Genomic DNA, 20,346 nt, shown 5'->3' with positions numbered 1-20,346 from the left:
GGTTAGCTTCTTTACCATAGTGGGGCATTGGTGGGCTTTATGACCTACCTTTAGGAAAAGGAAGCATGCAAAGGGGATGGTTTCATAAATGATTTTTTGGTTATGCACCCCTAGTTTAGAGTGAAGAGCAATGAACTCAGGCATGTGTGTTCCTTCACTCACCCCAATGCATATGTGAGTGTAATTTAAACATCATTTGGAGGCAGATATTAGATCCGTTGAGAGGAGTTCCTCGAAGGTACTCGTGATACCCACAAAGATGTCCTTATTCTAGAATTCTAATGAAAATTCTAGTAGTCTAACCCATATAGGAGCTTGAGCAAAGAAAGAATCATTCAGGCTCATTCTGGAATACCACTTTTGAAGCACAAGGGTGGAGCAACCAAAGGCCCATTTCCCTTCACATAGAATGTTGGCAAGGTCTTTCGAGCATGTAAAATTGAAAGATATGAAGCCTTTCACCATAGAAGTGACTAGGACCTGACCCTTGAGAGCCCATTTTTGTTTGATGAACAAATTGACATCATCACTGTTTGGTCTAGGTCCCAAAAATCTCCCAACCAAAGTAGAAGCCATGGCCTGAATGTTGTGATCCACTATCTCATCCAGAATAGAAATCGCGCAAGATCCTTTCTTAGAATCTAGGATAGTTTTAACAGGTGGGAAAGAGGACTTACCTGAAGGTTTTATGTTGAATAATGAAGAGCATTTTGTGGTTCCTAGCTTGTTTGTTGTGGGAACCAAAGGAATCTTAGTCGCTTCCTTGGGATGGACAGCTGGGCCCCCCTCCATGCTATCCTATTGATCCCTTGTGCCAAGATTTTCCAGTCTGCCTTTATCTTGTTGTCTGTGTTCCAAACTGGGCACCCGAGACTGGCCATCCGAGGAGATCCCACCCTTGCAAGAATTCACAATTTGAAAGCTCCCGCTCCCTCTACTCCCACCACTCTCGCTTCCCATTTTTTTTCTATATATGTTATTGAATAGGCATTACACTTATAATAATCAAAATCTATTTTAGTCTCCAATATGTTCTCATAAATCATTATTAGTAACAATAATGTCAATCATAATGTAATTAACTCATAATCATATTTATTTCATCAAGATCTATAATAGGGTACTAGTGTGGGCCTTACATATGAACAACAATAGTAAAGATAATATAGCTAGTTTTGATCTATTTAGTGGTTTTGTGAGTTGTTTTACATGCATTTGAATGTATAGTTTCAAAGAAATGAATACAAATGAGTACGAATCTCTTAGTTTCATTCTAATTCTCGTCTCCTATCTTTGTAATCTGCAATCTTATGTGGTTTAGGGGAAAATAACTAAGACCTATTTGCGTCCCCTTAAGGTTGTATGTTTGGTATGTTTTGATGTTGGAACAAAGGGCCAAGTTAATGCTTGATGTATTTGATAGGGTTGCTGGTTATTTTGAGAAAGATATTTCATGAGAATGAGGTCTTTATGAACATCGATATCTTATTCACAAAGTGATAAGATAGATTTGATATCTTGATGTATGGAATATGTCATTGGTATCATAGATGTATGTGTTTAATTTGTGGAATTTCCCAATAAATAAGGCATTGATCAGCTATAGGATCAACTTGTTCTTACTATTGCATATTTGGGGTTTTGTTGAAACCAACATCATTAATCAAATATCTTTCCATTTAATGTTGAAGAACTAAAAAGAATGCTTTTGCTTATCTTAGCAATTTCTGAGGCCATGTTATCAGGTATTCCATGTCTAATATCTCTACATAAGTGTTAAAAGATTAAGGGTTTTTATTTGCTTTATTTAGATTTAGTCTATGCTTTGACAACTAGTCCCATATGAAGAATCTAATATGTACACCCACCTAGGTTTTGTAGAGCCTAAAGTAGAAGAAGGGTCTAGCCTTATAGTTGGCCCAGAGTCTAAAAGGGCATGTTGAAAATGGGAAGTAGCTACCTCTAGATGTATCTTGTTCTCATTAGAGTAATTTGAAACTAGAAATTTTCAAAACACCAACAAGATGGTGACTCTACTAGGGAATGTATTGGATCAGAATGGTAGACAAACCATGAGAATTTAAAAAGAAGAGATTCAATACAATAGAAGTAGTGTATTAAAAATTTGTATTAGTAAGTTCTCTAATGTTCTTTCTAGTTTCTTACTCCAAATTATACACCCCAGTGAAATTTTATCCATTTGTAGCAGTAACTTTGAGGTTGAGTGTAAATTGTATTGCTAAGAGTGCTCATCTTCAATCAGTTTAGCCAAATTTTGTTTTCAAAGTGCTATTTTAAAATCAAATTCAAGAATCAACAAAAGGTTTTGTTCTCTTTTCCAAGTTTGTAAATCTACAAGAGTGGTTTGATGGTTTGCATTTCTGCTACATCTGAAGGCCTGGTTCATATTTGTCAAGTGACAAATTATGTTTTATTTCTCACAAAGTGTGAGTGGCAACTCTAAATCTCTACACCAATTTTTTCCTAGTTGATTTCATTGCAATATTTTGAAGGACTTTTATTTGTATGGGCAGATTTGAAGCTTTTGATAGTTTCCTAAAAAAGAAGTCTAAGTTCTTGATAAGTTTTGAAGTGTTGTTGCATTTGCTGTTATAAGAAAGTGAAGTGTTAAAAATTAAATCACAATAATGATTTATTTATCCTCTTTCAAGGAGGTGGTGACTCTACAAATTTTTGTCAATGGTATGAAGGATTTTTAGTATGCACCTATGTCAAATCAGTAGATGAAAATCTTGCATCAGCACTTGAGGTATTTCTAATTTTCATGTTTCTCTTTCATGGAAGTCAAGTGTTAAAAATGGTTGCCCCTATTCATTGATTTTCAGCACTAGAAGAAAGAGGTAGAAATTTTATTTTAAGATGGAGTCAAATCTCAGATCTATGATTAGTTTGCCAAGTTCTGAAAGTTTGGAGACTATAGTTAACAACATTGCTATGTTGAATAGACAAATCTACAATAAGATTGTCAATATAATAAGAATATAAGTATGAAGTACTCAAGGTTTAAATGTTGTATAATGTTATCTAAAGTTTAAATCAGTAATCAATAATATGCCTTTTCATTCTAAACCTAACAAATCTTCCCTACCTAAAGTTTTTTTTTGGATGTTCTAATGCACCTATAAGACTACAATTTTTTTTGCAAGCTGAAAGATTCATTAAGGAGATGGAAAGCAATAATTATAGATTTCATATTATATCTCCTAATGATAATAATGGGTGTGCTGAAAGTCAAGGTAGTAATGAATATAATGAATCTATAGAGAAAGATAATTTGTCTTCCAAATGTGAAGAGGGGGATTCAAATGCAAATGATTCAAGTAATTGCAATCAGCATGAGGAATATGGACATGAAAGTGAAAGTAAACTTTGTTACAGTAAATATGAAGTTGAGGAATTATATAACAACATCAGAGGTAGTTCTTGCCATGATGAGAATAAATATTGTAATAATGCTGATTTTCTATATTTTTATACTAATGATTTTGCTATTGTATGTTCTTCATGTCATCTAGATGATAATCATAGCCACGAGAAAATTTGTGAGGAACTCTTCTTGAGCCCTGATGAAATTTTAGCTTAATTGGCTCATGATTTTGAAAAACATGTTAGTGTTTCCAAGGACCCTCATATTTTCCCTCATAATGCTTTTTCATTCAATCAAGTTACTTCCCCAAAGTTTGATGTGGAAAGAGATATAGAATATGAATAATCTTTGTTAGATTTTGTAGGTGTATATGACAATAGCTCAAATATCTTTTCACATGATGACTTGTTGGATGTGGGGAATGTTAGTGAAGGGAAGTTTGATGTTGTTTCAGATTCTTCTCATGTTGGTTTTTTTGTAATATATTTTGATTTTTCATGTGATGAAGAGGAAAATAGTGAAAGTTGTCAATCTGATTATGGATTTTCTTTATGCATTGATAAGTTTTGTAGAGATAAGTTAAAGGTCCATTGTGACATTTTGTTAGATGAAGAAAATGATTGTGATCAAAATAGTTTAGATTAGCACTTTCAAGATGAGTTCTAGTCATACTTGGTGACTAATCAATTTTTTGAATGTGAAGAGGTTTCAGTGCAAGATAAATCTAATTTAATGAGTAACATGACTATAAGTAGGTAGTGATCAGATTTCACATACTCTTCACATCTAGTTACACAAGGTGAGTTGAAAAATTTTTACACATGCAACTTTTTGAACAAAGTCAAATATGAATCATTTGTGTTTTGAGTTGATAGCATGCAACAATCATATGTAGATGGAAATCTTTAGATTGATCCTAGTTTACATGAGCATGCTGATCCATGTTTTCATAGTGAGCATGATGTATAATTTAATGTCTATTTACATATGCACTATGAGAATGAAGGAAGTTTTTTCATTTTTCCAAGTGATTTAATTCAAGATGCTGATTTGATTGGTGAAACTAATAGAAGATATTTTTCCAATTTACCTCATGAAAGTGAAAATGAAAATTAGATATATGACAGAGGTAAGAAGTTTTGATAAGTTCAGTGGCCCGGTGCCATCATTTGTATAGTTTAGGAGTAGTTGTTTTTGCTTTCAACAAAGTTGTTTGAGAGAATTTTTTATTGTTAGGTATGTGGACTAATTCTTCTAGAGATCTAAATCCTTTTCATATCTACAAGGTACATGCATCCCTAGATAAAGCCATTGTTGGGACTCAAAATTGAAGACCGGATATTGAGTACCATTCAAAAAATCAAGCCCTATAAGTGTCTTTTTAATACATGTGTACTTGGCTTTCTATTTAAGGCCTAAGAGGTGTTTAATGTTTCTAAAACCTTGCATTTAGTACACCTATGCATCCCATGAAGATAAGTTTCCATTTTGAGTCATTCTATGAAGTTTCATTTTGAGCAATGTCCAAATCTGCATTTTTGCCTAAGTCTCAAACAACAATAGGAGGCCTAGTTTGCAATTGAATATCTCAAACATAGTAATGTTTCATGACTCATTGCTTTGGAATTATTTACTATCTAGACCATAGAACCTATGTTTTAGATTTTGAGTTTTTTTGATATGTTTTGACTAGGTTTTGAATCCCTCAAAATTAGTCATTTATTGTTGTCATGCTAATGTAAGTTGTTCAAAATTCTAGGAAGCTCTATTTGAATTGCTATAACTTTGACCCAATTGACAAAAATGAGAAAATTTCTTTTAAATTGTATTATAGAGGTTAGAGATTTGTTATGTTTCAATTTTGATCTTATGAAAAGTCCATTTGATTAGTTTTCCAATGTGATTCCAAATGCAATTTGTAAAGTTTTATTAGTGTGAGTAAATGTACATTGGTCAGTATCACTATTCTTGATGTCATAAATTTGAATCTATGATAGGTGAGATAAAATGGACTATACCATTGTTTTCTACTCTAAAAATTATTTAAATGTTCCATTTTGCAAGTCTTGATGAATCCATCTACACACTTTCCCAGGTCCATTTCATTTGCAAATTTCTGCCATTGTTTCCAATTTGTAAATTCAAGTAGCCCACTTTGTCTACTCACCAAATTTTCCCAGTTATTCATTGTGAGCCCAAATCCTAGATTTATACTCTCCTCATGATAGTGAACTAAAACCGCAATTTTCATGCCCCCAGGTATCTATTTACCTAGTTTTTAGAGCCAAAACAAACACAATTTATGATTTTCAAACTTGTTTGTTTGCAAGTAGTTCTAAGAAGGCAACTTTGATAGTCAATATATTTTGACCCCAAATTCTTCATGAGATCAGATTTAATAGGGTAAAAGTATTCGGGGCATAGAACTAGTGTGTCTAATTTTAGAGCTCGATCAAGTGTTTTTGTCAGTTTTTAAAGCCAATCAAAGGACCTCTTGGCATGAAACTGGTAGTTTGCAGGAAAGGTTGAATATTAGTTTTAAATTGGTGTGATTGTGATTGAATTTTGATCAAATAAGTACCAAATGGTCAATGGATTAATCTAATAGTTTAGTCATTTAAAAATGAATTTTTTTTTAGCTAGACCCACTTTGAGGCCTAACTATCTCCATCAGATCGATAAAATGTTATTGGATTTGAAATGATCAAAAGGTATTTGAAGGAGTTTTCTCATGAAGGTATTAGAAAATAAAGGGATTATTTCATAAAAATTCTCCACCATATTGTTCGCAGCATCCTAATCTTGTTTGATAGAGGCATTTTCCTAAAGGAATATAATGTTCATTTTTATGGACTAGATGGAAAAGAATGGAATAAAAATAAATGTATAGGAATCTTCTTGCCATTCGAGAAGAATTGAGTAGACATTCCTATTGTTGAAATAAAAAAAAATTGTGCATACAAGAGGTTCTATTTACAAGTACCAAACTCATATCTTGGAGAAGAGGCATTATTTTCGTCCATAGGCATGTAACATGAAAGGATGGACCACACTTGGAGAGTTTTGAAGCCACAGGAAATAGAGGAAATGGCTACTATCCACCATAGTCTTTTGGTATGTATGAAAAATTATATAAAACATATTTTTTACCATATTATGCAGTTAGCAAAAGTCTTTCTCGAAGCTTCTACTTTCCAATCTACCACATAGTCTAAGAAGAAGACGTTTCTATGTTCAAAATGATGGTCTCCAAAAAAAACTTCTTCCCTACCATACATTGGATAATTCTTTACACAAATCATCATTGGGAATCTAATGTAGATGTGTATAAGTGAAATATTGTGTTGAATTCAGCTAAACATCCCCAATTTGGTATATTTTTCCAAATCACCCCTCCATAATTTTAACTCATTTTGATATGTTGTGTTTAAGGGTGCCTGTGTATGCATTTATTTTATCAAGAGAAAAACCTATTTGGAAACTTACTTCTATTATCAAGAATTCTTAAGTGCAATTCAGATGGATGGCAGGCAACCTATGGATTGTTGGAGTGATATTAATTTCACATATGATGAAAGGGATTTGTGATAATTTTAGTAACATTTCAAGGGTAAAATTGATTGGCCCCTGCACTGGTTCCGAAGGATTCATGCATTTTGGTGCATGTAGCAATTATTTTTTGGCACTTTGATTAGACGACCTTTCAATAATTTCAATCACTTGTTACATAGTGTCATTTGCAAACAAATTTAGCAACATTATTTGGGTTATTTTTTTCCAAGGATTTGGGTTACAAGGTGTGATGGTGGTTAATAATAGTGATTACAATGGTTGCATAGGGTAGGCATTGATGATGTTTATTGGGTATTTAATGTAGCAAAGGCATGGAAGAAAATTTTAGTCTGCTTAATCATAAACAACAATTGACCCACCTTAAAAAATTCAGAGCAAAGAATGAGAGACATTTTGAAGATTGAAGACATAATTTTTTTTTATATCCTTTCAATGGTAGAAAGGTTTTGATTTTGTGGCAATATAACAATTCAACATTATGAGAGGTTAGATGGGCTACTTCATTGTTGGAGATCATTTATTTGGTTGTAGTTTCAAATTTAGTGATGGCTTGGCCAGAGGTATCTTTAATGCTTAATCCCACATTCACAGTGTGGATGTTGTTTTTAGTATTTAAATAATAAGGCACACAATATGATAGTGTCTAAAAGGCTCATGCATTTGGAGACACAAGGCAAACTCATGGTGGACCCCAGCTAGCTAAATGGAAAGACAAGTTAAATTTTGAACAAGTGCAATGACATCATTATATGATGTGGATATTTCAAACCAATCAAAATATGACAAGTGGCAGTGATTTGGTACTAGCTGGATCAAGATAGACTAGATACACCAGATGGTGATACATGGCAGATTAGACAGTTGTCACCATCTCACCAAGAAAAATTGCGAGGATAACCATGTGACATGGAAACAAGTGATGTTAGCAGTGATGAGGCACCTTTGGATGAACCAAAGACTGACAAGTGGTGGTGACCTGGAGCTAGTTGGATTGAGGTGGACCAATCTGATAGTGACATGTGGCAAGGCTTCAAGACATGGCACACTTCCTAAGGTGTTGAGGTGGACCAAAGTGATACATGTCATGATGTTGCTATGTTACGATGATGTGGCAAAATGCCAATAGGGATAGTGACATAGCGATCAATAATATGGTAGTGTTGTGGCATGATGATATGGCTTGATGACATGGTGGGTGATTTCTCAAGAATTAATGAATCAAAACTTGACATGTGGTAGGGTTAGTCAAATAGGTTTGACGTAGATGGAGAAAATGAGGGAAAAATTAAGCATGCATAAAAATTAAATAATACCATATGGAGTCATAAAAGGAGCCTATTTTTCATTTTAAGATTCTGAGTGTTTCCAATAAGTGGATATGGCACCATTATATATCATCAAAATTAGGAGAGAATGAAATTTTAGTTTCTAGAGTTTATTTTTGCACAAGAGGCAAATAGTTCAAGTTATGCAAGGATTTTTCTTAGGTGCATAGTTTTCATTTGAGGCATTTTAGATCTGATTTCCAGTGAAATGATAAATTGAATTTACATAAAAGGAAGCATGAATGTAGTTATGGGTGAGTTTTGTCACCTCCAAGTTAGTTGAATCAAGGCATTATCAGCATTTCTTGATACATTTTAGATATCTAGTTGATAGATAGGTTTTTCATCATTGAGGAAGAGATATTTTGGGTTTGTTACAAAATAATGATGAAAAGCAAATCAAATTTCATGGGTAAAAGATGAGAGATGATCTACAATAGTAAAGAATGGAGATTCAAGTGAACAAATGTCACTTTCAGATTAGATTCAAGATTTCATTATTCTTCTATATCTTTCTCTTTCTCACCCATTGTAAGGGTTGGCATTTTTCAGTGTGAGACCACATTGTTGGTTCCAATTTTGTCTGTGAGACCACATTGCTAGATCCAAAGCTATGATTCCACCACATCCTTAAGTATATTTCTCTAGTATGAATAGTAGTAGTAAAGATAATATAGCTATTTCTAATCTATTTAGTGGTTTTGTGAGTTTTTTTACATGCATATGAATGTATAGTTTCAAAGAAATGAATACAAATGAGCAAGAATCTCTTAGTTTCATTTTGATTCTCATCTCTTATCTCTATAATCTACAATCTTATGTGGCTTAGGGACAAAGAAATATGACCTATTTACATCCCCTTAAGGTTGTATGTCTAATATATTTTTTTGTTGGAACAAAGGGCCAAGTAACTGCTTGATGTATTTGACAAGGTTGCTAGTTATTTTGAGAAGGATATTTCATGAGAATGAATGAACACTGATATTTGATTTACAAAGTGATAAGATAGATCTGATATCTTGATGTATGGAATATGTCATTAGTATCATAGATGTATGTGTTTAATTTGTGGAATTGTCCAATAGATAAGGCACTAATTAGCTACAAGATCAACTTGTTCTTACTATTGCATATTTGGGGTTTTTGTAAAATCAACATCATTAATCAAATATATTTCCCTTTAATGTTGGACAACTGAAAAGGATGCCGTCACTTAGCTTGGAAATTTCTTAGGCCATGTTATTAGCTATTCCATGTCTAAGATCTTTGCATAAGTCTTAGAAGGTTAAGGGTTTTTATCTACTTTATTTAGATTAAGTATATGCTTTGACAATTGTTACCATATGAAGAATCTAATAGGTACACCCACCTAGGTTTTGCAGAGCCTAAAGTAGAAGAAGGGTCTAGCCTTATTGTTGGTCTGGTGTCTAAAAGGGTTTGTTGAAAATGGCAAGTAGCTACCCCTAGATGTATCTTGTTCTTATCGGGGTAATTTGAAATTGTGAAGTTTCAAAACACCAACACATAGTACATCAATGGCTAAAAGAGATAAGGCATAATTTCATGAAGTTCAAAGGCAAAGGGAATTTATAATGAGCATGCCAAAACATGCCAAGGAAAATAGAGAAGAGTCAACCATGCCCTAAGAAGGGTTATAAAATCTTCTTTTATAGTTCAAGAATAATTGACATAGCTTCTACCCTAAGGCAAAGCATAACTACCACCATTAAAATTAGAGACAACAATCATGCAAATCTAGAAGATTAGATCTTGGAACAAATATAGATGTAGGAAATCATAAAAATGCAACCTTGAGAAGATATAAATGGTGGCCATCAATGCGTAGATGAGAAAAATGGGTAACCTAGATGGCCACTTGGAAGCTCTTCACATTTACTATTCATAGGAAAATTGTAGAGTGGTTGCAATCGATCAAAAAATTGGATTTTGTCATTACTTTTCCCTTTTCCAACCCTTTTGATAATCAAAACCCCTAAAAATTTAGCAAGTCGATGAAGAAACTCATAGAATCCACCATGTGGCCTAATAGTTTTATTTCCTTTAGCCACCTTACAAAGTCTTCATATGTTTGATCATCTTATTACCCTAACTATGCCATCCTTCCAAAATTAACCATTGTTTTCTCATAAAACCGCAAACTTAATTGCCACCACTAACTATTTACCCTCCTCCCAGGCCCACAAAGACACATGTCGTCAAGGTGCTTTCCCACTTTTCCTAAAATCCTTACAACTTTAAAATGTAGAAAAGTGTCAAGTATCGATCTATAAAAGATTAATGATAATGAAAAACACTATTTATTGTGGTTCCTACTTGTAAAACATTTAGGCCCACAAAACACTTGGCATCCACCTCCATAGATAGGTAGACCCCTAGTGAATAGAAACCCTACCTTACATTAGCTTATATGACATCTTATCCACCTCACATGCAAGCCACAAAATAGGACCCACAGTCCACATGGTGATAAGGTGATTTCCCACATTCTTTAAAAATCTTGTGTCATTACAAAGCAGGGAAGCACCAATGGTAGATCATTTTTTTATTTAACAATGAATGGAAACTGTGACCACTTTATTGCCCATGTCAATACCTTGGCCAATGAAATGCTTTCAATATGCCAACTCATCCTGATAGCTTTCCTACTTGTGGCCCACAATGGAAATAGGTCCCACATGTCCACATGACATGATGTCACTTCCCTACATTGCTTAAAGTTTGAGCAATGTCAGAATGTGGGAAAGCAACTGCCATTGATCTACTAGGATCTGACAGTAGAGAAAGCTACGAGGGCTACAAAATAAACTTAGGATTATATGGAAATATAATCAGTTTCTTTATTCAATTTATGTTGTATTTCCATTCTACATTTTGATATTTAAATATGGAATGTGACTATTGGGTCCACCTATCATTTGAATTTAAATATTTGGTAGGAGGGTAAATATGGTTAAAAGGCTCCATTGAAGCCATATGCCTTATTTTATGATATGATAGGTACATGTATATTGGTGTATTGAGGATGAGTAATTTGATATCCTTGAAAGGGCATGATGCAATTAAAAATATGTATACTTGGATGGATATGGAATTCTCCTCTTTGGAGAGCCCACCTTCACCCATGACTCATGATTCCAATGGAGAATCAACTATGTTAAACCTTGAAATGGATTTTATATGTGTAGTAATTTTATGTTGAATGCATTGTTGTTGCTTAAGTGTATCTTTTTTGAGCCTTATTTCCCCCTAGCTTGGTGGGTGGGTTCTTAGAATCCTAGGATAGGAGGTGAGCCTCCATGGTTCTTGGTTTTATGTTATTTTTGTAGATTTGTGAGAATGAGATCTATTAAGAAGTTAGGGTTTTCCCCTTGGCATTTTTGAAGAATTGAGTGTTGTGTAGATGTATCATGTAGTTGAAGGAATCAATCCTTCCCATGCCATTTGTAATGTGTTGTGATGGAAAAACCTCCATTGTGTTCTAGGTAATGAGGAAAGAGTTTCCATCTTATTGTATAAAATTTTGAAGGCAAAAAAAGATATGTGATTCTATGCTTGTGGTTGATAATGCAATAGAAATATTATTTCATATTCATAAGTTGTACAAGAATGAAAGAAGTAGTTTCATGTAAGGGAATAGCCCCTAATATGAAGTATAGGTTGAAGTTCTATGAATGAGTTATTTCTCCTCATGTATATTGATGAATCATCTAATAGTTACATCTCCTAGGTTTCTTATGTGAGAGATTTGTTGTAATATTCATTCTATTTACAACTTGAGTCATTTCATTGTAAGATTCCATATTATGTAGTTTGATACAATGAAAATAACATTTCTTATGTTGCAATAGTCATGTGTATGCATGAGAAATATTTCACTATGTTTCAAGCTAAAAGGAAATGCTATATATGATTTATTCATCAATTGGAAATATATATTTTATCTTGTACATATGTGCCTTGTGTGTTAAAATTTTGAGCTTGTAAGTATTAATAATATTATAGCTTAGATAGATGCAAAGAATAATATCAAACTTGTAATTAAAAGGAATAGTGAATTCTAATTAGACCAGCATCAAATCCATAGCTATGGTCTCCTCAATGAGAAGGGAGACAAATGAATAAAACTCATAGTTGAACATGACTATAAATGCACATTTACTCTCTGGATTTTGTATGAGAATACAGAAGAATAATACTCAGTCAGACCTTTATTACTAACCAATATAATATTCAGGGAAAATATTCTAAGAATATCCCATATAGAATATAAATAAAATGACACTCCTAACCAAAAGCTAAATAAATTAAAAATATATATACTAAACCAATACCTAGTCAAATCAAATATGATTGTAAAGGTAAAGAAATAGAATAAATAAATTTATGGGTGCATATACCTAGTAGTCACATGCTTAGAAGAGGATATTGGGTAATTAAACACCCAAGTTTTAAAATGGCCATGTATGAATCGACCCATAGTATTAATGCAAGATGTTGATTTAATTTAACATGTCATTTGAAGAGAAGCAAGGAAAGAAGGGATGTTGGGCCGTACCTCCTCCCTCCCCATCCATGTCACCATCTTCCACGAGTGCTATAATGCATGTTGATTGAGGATAGATCTTGTCCTTTGGTACCTTCCTTGATTTTTGGACATCATGTTCTAAACTTGTATAGGAAGAGGGGTCAGTTAGGTGGAGACAAGTCTGTGGTAGCACTAGTCATGTGAAATGTGAGAGGGGGTAGTAATAACATAGGAATTAGTAAGCTATGTTTGGATATTGCATGTTTTAGTTAAGAATCATTGATAGGAAAGTGTAAGGAGCCATATGGGAATGGTTATTAGTGGGGTCAACTAGGGATTGTGGGTAATGTGAGGGTTTAGGTAGAAGGTTAGTAGGAGATGGGTGTGGTAATGCATGGATATGAATTTTATCATTCTTCCCATAAACCACACACACCCATATACTCTCACACCACCTTTTCAAGCATGTCACATAAAGCTAGGCTAGGAGATGAGTTGATAGTGAGATTAGAAAAATTAGGAAGGAGGTGTTGAGCACTTAAGTTAGGGAATAGTCCATGTGGATGGACTTAGGAATTAGTAATGGTGAGTTTATAAAATGTTTTAGTGATAAGGTAGGGTGCTAGTAAATTAGTTAGTAGTTTAGGGATTTAAGAGTAAGGAAAATGTAGTAGTAAGTAGGTGAAGGTGATTATGTTAGTAGTTAAGTTCAATAGTTATATAATTCAATTTAGTAGTAATTAATTATGTAATGTAGTTAATAGGTATGTGATATGAACTAGTTAGAAATCAATATATGATTAATTAGTAAATATCAATATGGTAAAATAGATTTATATATAATATAGTTGAGCAATTAGGGTGTCATAGAAGCATAATTTATCCAAGTTTGTATAGTTATTAAAAGTATTTAATAGTAATATAATAAATAATATTTTGTATTAAAAATTGGAATGTATGATTTCATGCTAGGTATCAAGCAACATCCTAGAAATGAACATTTATGTATATTACTAAAATTAGTTATGTTGTAGATAGAAATGAAAATTAAAATATAAATGAATGGTACTAAGGTTGTCATGATATAAATAGTAGTTTCATATTTACTTCTATTATCTTCTTCATATTAGGTCGTGATATGTATAGGATATGACACTAAATGATAATCCATTTGAGTCACCATTATGTTGCATGGTTAAATTTTTAAGTGTGAAGATGTAATTGTCTTATAAATACACATAAACATATTAGATATTTGATGAAATTGATAGTGATCTTATTAAATGAATCATATTGCTACCCACTTATTGGTATGCATATCAACTATTCACAATTAAATGTGTAATATGCATACAAAGGACTCCTTTTATATATAGACCGTGAACACTAATAGTATTTTATAGTTAAATAATTATAGTATAACCTACCTTCCTACCATTCCATGACTTATAAATAAAATTTGTGTCATAAAATTTGGTTGTTCATGGATGCAAGCCTTGTGAACATGTTCCCTTAATAACTATGGATTTGATCATGAATAAGATATGAATAACCTTGTAGTAAGAATATTGACAAAATAGAATTGTGATATTGTGGCTATGTTGTTGAGTATGTTAAATACCTAACACTCTATTGGTCAAGTACCCTCTATCTAGGGTTACCTTTCAAAAGAAATTGTAGTTGTGTTTTTGCCCAGTAAATATGGGCATGATAGATGAAATTATAGAGATAGTTCTGATATATTGAGTTGTTTCATAACTACTTTCATTAATCATTTATGTATTTATTTTAAGGAAATTAATGAAATGCAACAATGAATTTATCTTCAGTCTGATTCTTGTCTCCTATTTATGTTGTTTGTAATCTTTTGTGGTTTATGAACAAAGAGCACAAATCCAATTGAAACCTGATTTAGGTCATGTATGTTTTGGTATATTTTTCTTCTGATTCAAGAAGTCATGTAAATGCATAATTTATCATCATAGGGTTGTAGATTTCATGAAGGGATTGGTCGAATATGAGATTTAGTCTTGACGCAGATGTCTGATTCACAAAGTGATAGGATAGATCTGGAATCTTGATACATGAGATAAATCACTATTATCCAAGGATGTATGTTTTTGGTTTGTGCAATTTCTCAATAGATAAGGTATTGATCAACTATAGGATCTATATGTTTTGTTTCTCATATCTTGGTTATGCCAAAATCAATCAATATTAATAAAGTACTTTCCCTTTTTGTTTAGGAGTTGAAAGAATTTTCCCTTCCTTAGCTTATCAATTTCATAAGTCATGTTATTAGATATTTCATGTCCATGTTATTTACATAAGAATAGAAGATTTAGGGTTTTTCATTTGCTAAATATAGATTCATATTTAAGGTTTTAGCAATTGGTCACACAATGGAATCTATGTGTTCACCTACCTAGGTCTTGCAGAGCCTGAAGAAGGAGTATAGACTTATAGTTGGCCCTGATGTTTGAATAGGTATGTTGAACATGGGAATTAGCTACCCCTAGATGTATTTTTTTCTATGAGCCAATAGAAGGTTAAAGGTGTTAAGCATGACTGATGCTGGAGCATCCAGAGGTATAAGGGCAATCCTGTGTCACCCAAAAAAAATATATACTTAGACTTAGTTTTTGTTTCATGTGTTTTCATTTTTGGATACCCATTTGGGTCAAATAAAGGTTCCAACTCTCACAGTTCCACTATCAATGTGTTTGAAAATCTCAAAAAAATAGGAGCATGCAATTTGGCCATTATTTTGGTGACCTAGAAGGTGTGAATTGGCCAAATGAATGTAATTGTGATTTAGAGCATTCCAAAAAAAGAATTAGGTCAAAAGGCCCCACGGTTTGAAAGTTATTGCAGTTTTTCGGGTTTTGGAGACCTCCTAAGAATGCTTCAAAGTCAGATTAGGGGCATTAAATGACCTTTAAAAGGGCCAAAAAATGGGGGATGAGTGGAGCTTGTCCATAGGGCTATAGAGCACTTCGAGAGCTTTCCGAAAATGTAAACGGTTCGTCAATCGGAGCTACGGTTCAAAAGTTATGCCTCCCGAAAGTTCGGTTACCATTTCTGGATTCTTCTAGATTTGCACCAAATTCTAACGTAGCTTTTGGAACATTCTATTTGGTTGATGGATGCCTAATAGCACTTTCTAGAATGTACTCCTAGTCCTTAACCCTCTGGGGTCTATTTAAGGAGATTTCTGGCATTGTAAAAGGCAGTTCGGAGTGGAGTTTGAGAGGAGGTACTGAAAGGAGAAATTATCTCCAAATTTATGCTATTGTAAGCCCTTAGGGCATGTTTTGTAGTTTATTTTCTCTGTACTATTTGTACTAGCTTATTTTCTTAGTTAATACAATTTCCCTTTTCTGTTGTGTCCATTCTGTTATTGGGTTGTGTCCCCATCAAGTGGTATTAGAGCTAGTTTTCCTGAGTGTGTAGACAGAACGCTGACTGTGAGGCAGTTTGTACCAGGACTATGTGGTTGTGGGTTTGAGTTAAGAAGATGCCTCCACGAAGAGAGCATGGTGGAAGGGCCAAAGCTATTAATCTTGAGGAGGTTAGAGCCCTCCAAAGGCAGGTACAGGCATTGCAAGAGGAGCAAATGTTTTCGCAGGTGACGATAGTGAGGATGAAAATGAAGGAGAAGTAATGGAACCAAAAGGGGAATTTGACGGGGAAGTTCTGAATCATATAGAGGAAAGGCTTTTTAGGGCCATTACTAAGTTTGGAAAAAGACCCACAATTGAAGTGGGTGTATTTTTAGGAAATCTGAAACCAGATGAGTTGATCGATTGGATCAATGAACTAGAAGAATACTTTGAGTATGAGGATATCAGGGACCCAAATAGGGTTAAGTTTGCAAAGGCCAAACTGAAAGGCCATGCCAAAATCTGGTGGCAAGAGGTCCAATTGGAAAGAAACAGAAGAGGAAAGGAGAAGATCACAAGATGGGATCGCATGGTGGACAAATTGAAGAAGCAGTTCATTCCTGTGGACTATGAGCTTGATTTATTTAAGAAGATGCATGGGTTAAAGCAAGTAGGAAGATCAGTCCAAGAATATACAGAGGAATTTTACCGACTCTTGATTAGAGTGGGACATGCAGAAGCAAATAAGGAGAAGGTTGCTCATTATATCAGTTGGTTGCGACCTAGCATCCAGGAGGAATTAAGTCTAGTAAGAATGACCATCGTTGAAGAGGCATACCAGTTTGCCCTACAAGTTGAAGAGAAGCTGAATAAAAGGTTTGAAGGAAGACAAAGAGGGTGTGGTCAAGGAGGAAGGGGAAGCGATAGGTCATTTGGAGGCCGCAATGAAACCCAAAAGAAAAATGAAGATGTGGGTACTAGCAGGAACCAGAGGAATGAGGGTTTCAACCACTCCCATGATCAAGACTTTGGAAATCAGAGAGGAAGAGGTAGAGGATGTGGAAAAGGAAGAGGAGGCTTCCGTGGTACTTGTTTCCATTGCAATGAAGAAGGTCATCGTGCCTTTGAATGCCCTCAATGACAAGGAAGGACAAATAGGAGAGCTGAGGGCCAAGCTAGGGCTGCTCATGTGGATGAGGATGCACAATCATCACATTTAGAGGATGCAAAAAGAGGAGAGACCTTGGTAAATGAAAGAGTCATACTAAGTGGTGAGATTGAACCAGGACAATGGATGAGTTTGTTCCATACCAGATGCAAGTGTGAGGATAAATGTTGTGATGTGATCATTGATGGTGGTAGCACTGATAACTTGGTATCAGAAGAGATGGTCTCTAAGCTGAAGCTCAAGAGGGAGAAACATCCCCAACCCTATCAGATTGCTTGGGTAAAAGATGATCATAAGGTCCTGGTAAGTGAACAATGTTTAGTAAAATTCAAAATTGAGAGTTACCATGATGAAGTTCTCTATGATGTTATTTCAATGGATGTTTTCCATCTATTTTTGGGTAGACCATGGCAGTTTGATAGACATGTAGTACATGATGGACATGCAAACACATACTCTCTAACAAAGGTTGGAGTTCGCCACGAATTGAAGCCCATGAAAAAGGAAGGGGAAAAGGTATCTAGCAGTGCTAGGATTTGTCTTGTTGATGAAAGGAAGTTTTTAGATGGCATGAAACATCAACATATGTGCTATGCTTTGATTCCTAGGAAAGATAAAGAAGGTAGTAGTGAAATACCAGTTGAAGTTTCGGGTTTACATTTGGAGTTTGGAGATATTATCTCTGATAATGTTCCAAATGGATTGCCACTAGTAAGGAAAATTAGTCATCAAATAGATCTGATTCCAGGAGCTAGTTTTCCTAACAAGGCTGCTCACAGGATGAATCCTACTGAAATAGAGGAGCTAAATAGATAGGTTCAGGAGTTGTTGAGGAAGGGCTTGATTTGAGAGATCCTGAGTCCATGTGCAGTACCTGTAGTACTTGCACCAAAGAAGGATGGAGAGTGGAGGATGTGTATAGATTCTTGAGCTATAAATAGGATCACCATCAAGTACCGGTTTCCTTTGCCAAGGATGGATGATATTATGGACTGCTTGAGTGGAGCTCAGTACTTCACAAAGATAGATCTGAAGAGTGGTTATCACCAGATATATATTCGAGAAGGAGATGAGTGGAAAACAGCCTTCAAGACCAAGGAGGGTCTTTATGAGTGGTTAGTCATGCCCTTTGGATTGATGAATGCCCCAAGCACCTTCATGCAGCTCATGAATGAGGTACTTAAGAAGTTCTTGGGAAAATTTGTTATTGTTTATTTGGATGATATTTTAGTTTTCAGCAAGACTTTGGAAGAACATTTATTGCATATTTGTAGTGTCCTTGAAAGGCTAAGGGAAGAGAAACTGTTAATTAATCTGAAGAAGTGTAACTTTGCAAAATGGGAGTTAGTCTATTTAGGGTTTGTTATATCACCTGAAGGTCTGAAAATGGATCCAGAGAAGGTAAAAGCCATCTTGGAATGGCCTACTCCAAGGTCTGCTACTGAGGTAAGATCATTTCATGGTCTGGTTAGTTTTTATAGGAAGTTTATTAAGAATTTCAGTGGCATATGTGCACCCCTAATTGATACAATAAGAGGGGATAGAAAAGAGTTCAAATGGACTGCAACAGCTACGAAAAGTTTTGAATTGCTAAGAAGAAGGTAACAGAAAAACCTGTGTTGGCACTTCCAGATTTTAGAAAAGTGTTCCAAGTGGATTGTGATGCTAGTGGCAGCGCTATTGGGGCTGTATTAAGCCAAGAAGGTAAGCCTATTGCATATTTTAGTGAAAAATTGAATGATGCAAAGAAGAAGTATTCTGTTTATGATCAAGAGTTATATGCAATAGTTCAAGCCTTAAAGAAATGGAGGCATTATTTATTACCAAAGGAATTTGTTTTGTATACTGATCATCAGGCATTATAGTACCTAAATAGCCAAGGTAAATTGAATCAGAGGCATATGAAGTGGGTAGAGTTCTTGCAGAGTTATACATTTGTGTTGAAGCATAGAAGTGGAAAATCTAACAGGGTTGCAGATGCACTAAGTAGGAGACAGTTGTTGCTTACAACAATGCAGGTTGAAGTAGTTGGGTTTGATGAACTCAAAAATTTGTACCCCGAGGATCTTGATTTTTCTGAAGCATGGAAAGCTTGTAAAGAACCTGTTGCTATAGATAGAACCAAGTGGTTAGACTATTTGATTCAGGATGGCATGCTATTCAAGGGTAGTCAATTGTGCATTCCAAGGAGTTCCATGAGGGAAAATTTGATTAAGGAGAAACACAGTGGAGGGATGGAAGGACATTTTGGTCAAGATAAGACCATTGCCATTCTTAGAGAACATTATTTTTGGCCTCAAATTTCACAGGATGTGAAGAAGTTTGTACAGAGTTGCCAGGTTTGTCAAGTTGCCAAGGGGTTTAGTCACAATACTGGCCTATATCAGCCATTGCCTATTCCATCAAGGCCATGGGAGGACATAAGTATGGATTTTGTTCTTGGATTGCCGAGGACACAAAGGGGTAATGACTTAGTATTTGTGGTGGTTGATAGGTTCTCCAAAATGGCACATTTCATTCCATGCCACAAAACTCATGATGTTGTCCATATTGCAAACTTGTTTTTCAAAGAGGTGGTAAGACTACATGGTCTTCCAAGGAGCATAGTTTCTGATAGAGATACTAAATTTGTGGGGTATTTCTGGAGGACATTGTGGAAGAAGTTAAGAACAGACCTAAAATTCAGTTCCGCGCATCACCCACAAATTGATGGCCAAACATAAGTGGTAAACATAAGTCTAGGCAATTTGCTGAGATGTTTAGTTGGGGATAAGCCCAAGGGATGGGATTTGATTCTACCACAGGCAGAGTTTGCTTACAATAACTCTATAAATAGGAGTACTAGAAAATCACCATTCCAAATTGTATATGGGAATAGCCCAAGGACTGCACCAGAATTGAGGAAGATAGAACAAGGGGAGAGGACAAGTGCTAAAGCTGACGAATTTGTTGAACATATCAAG

Source organism: Cupressus sempervirens, chromosome 2 (assembly GCF_028749045.1).
Source record: "Cupressus sempervirens isolate cs-2001-9-10 chromosome 2, ASM2874904v1, whole genome shotgun sequence".
Lineage (NCBI taxonomy): Eukaryota > Viridiplantae > Streptophyta > Pinopsida > Cupressales > Cupressaceae > Cupressus > Cupressus sempervirens.
This window is presented reverse-complemented; position numbering follows the sequence as displayed.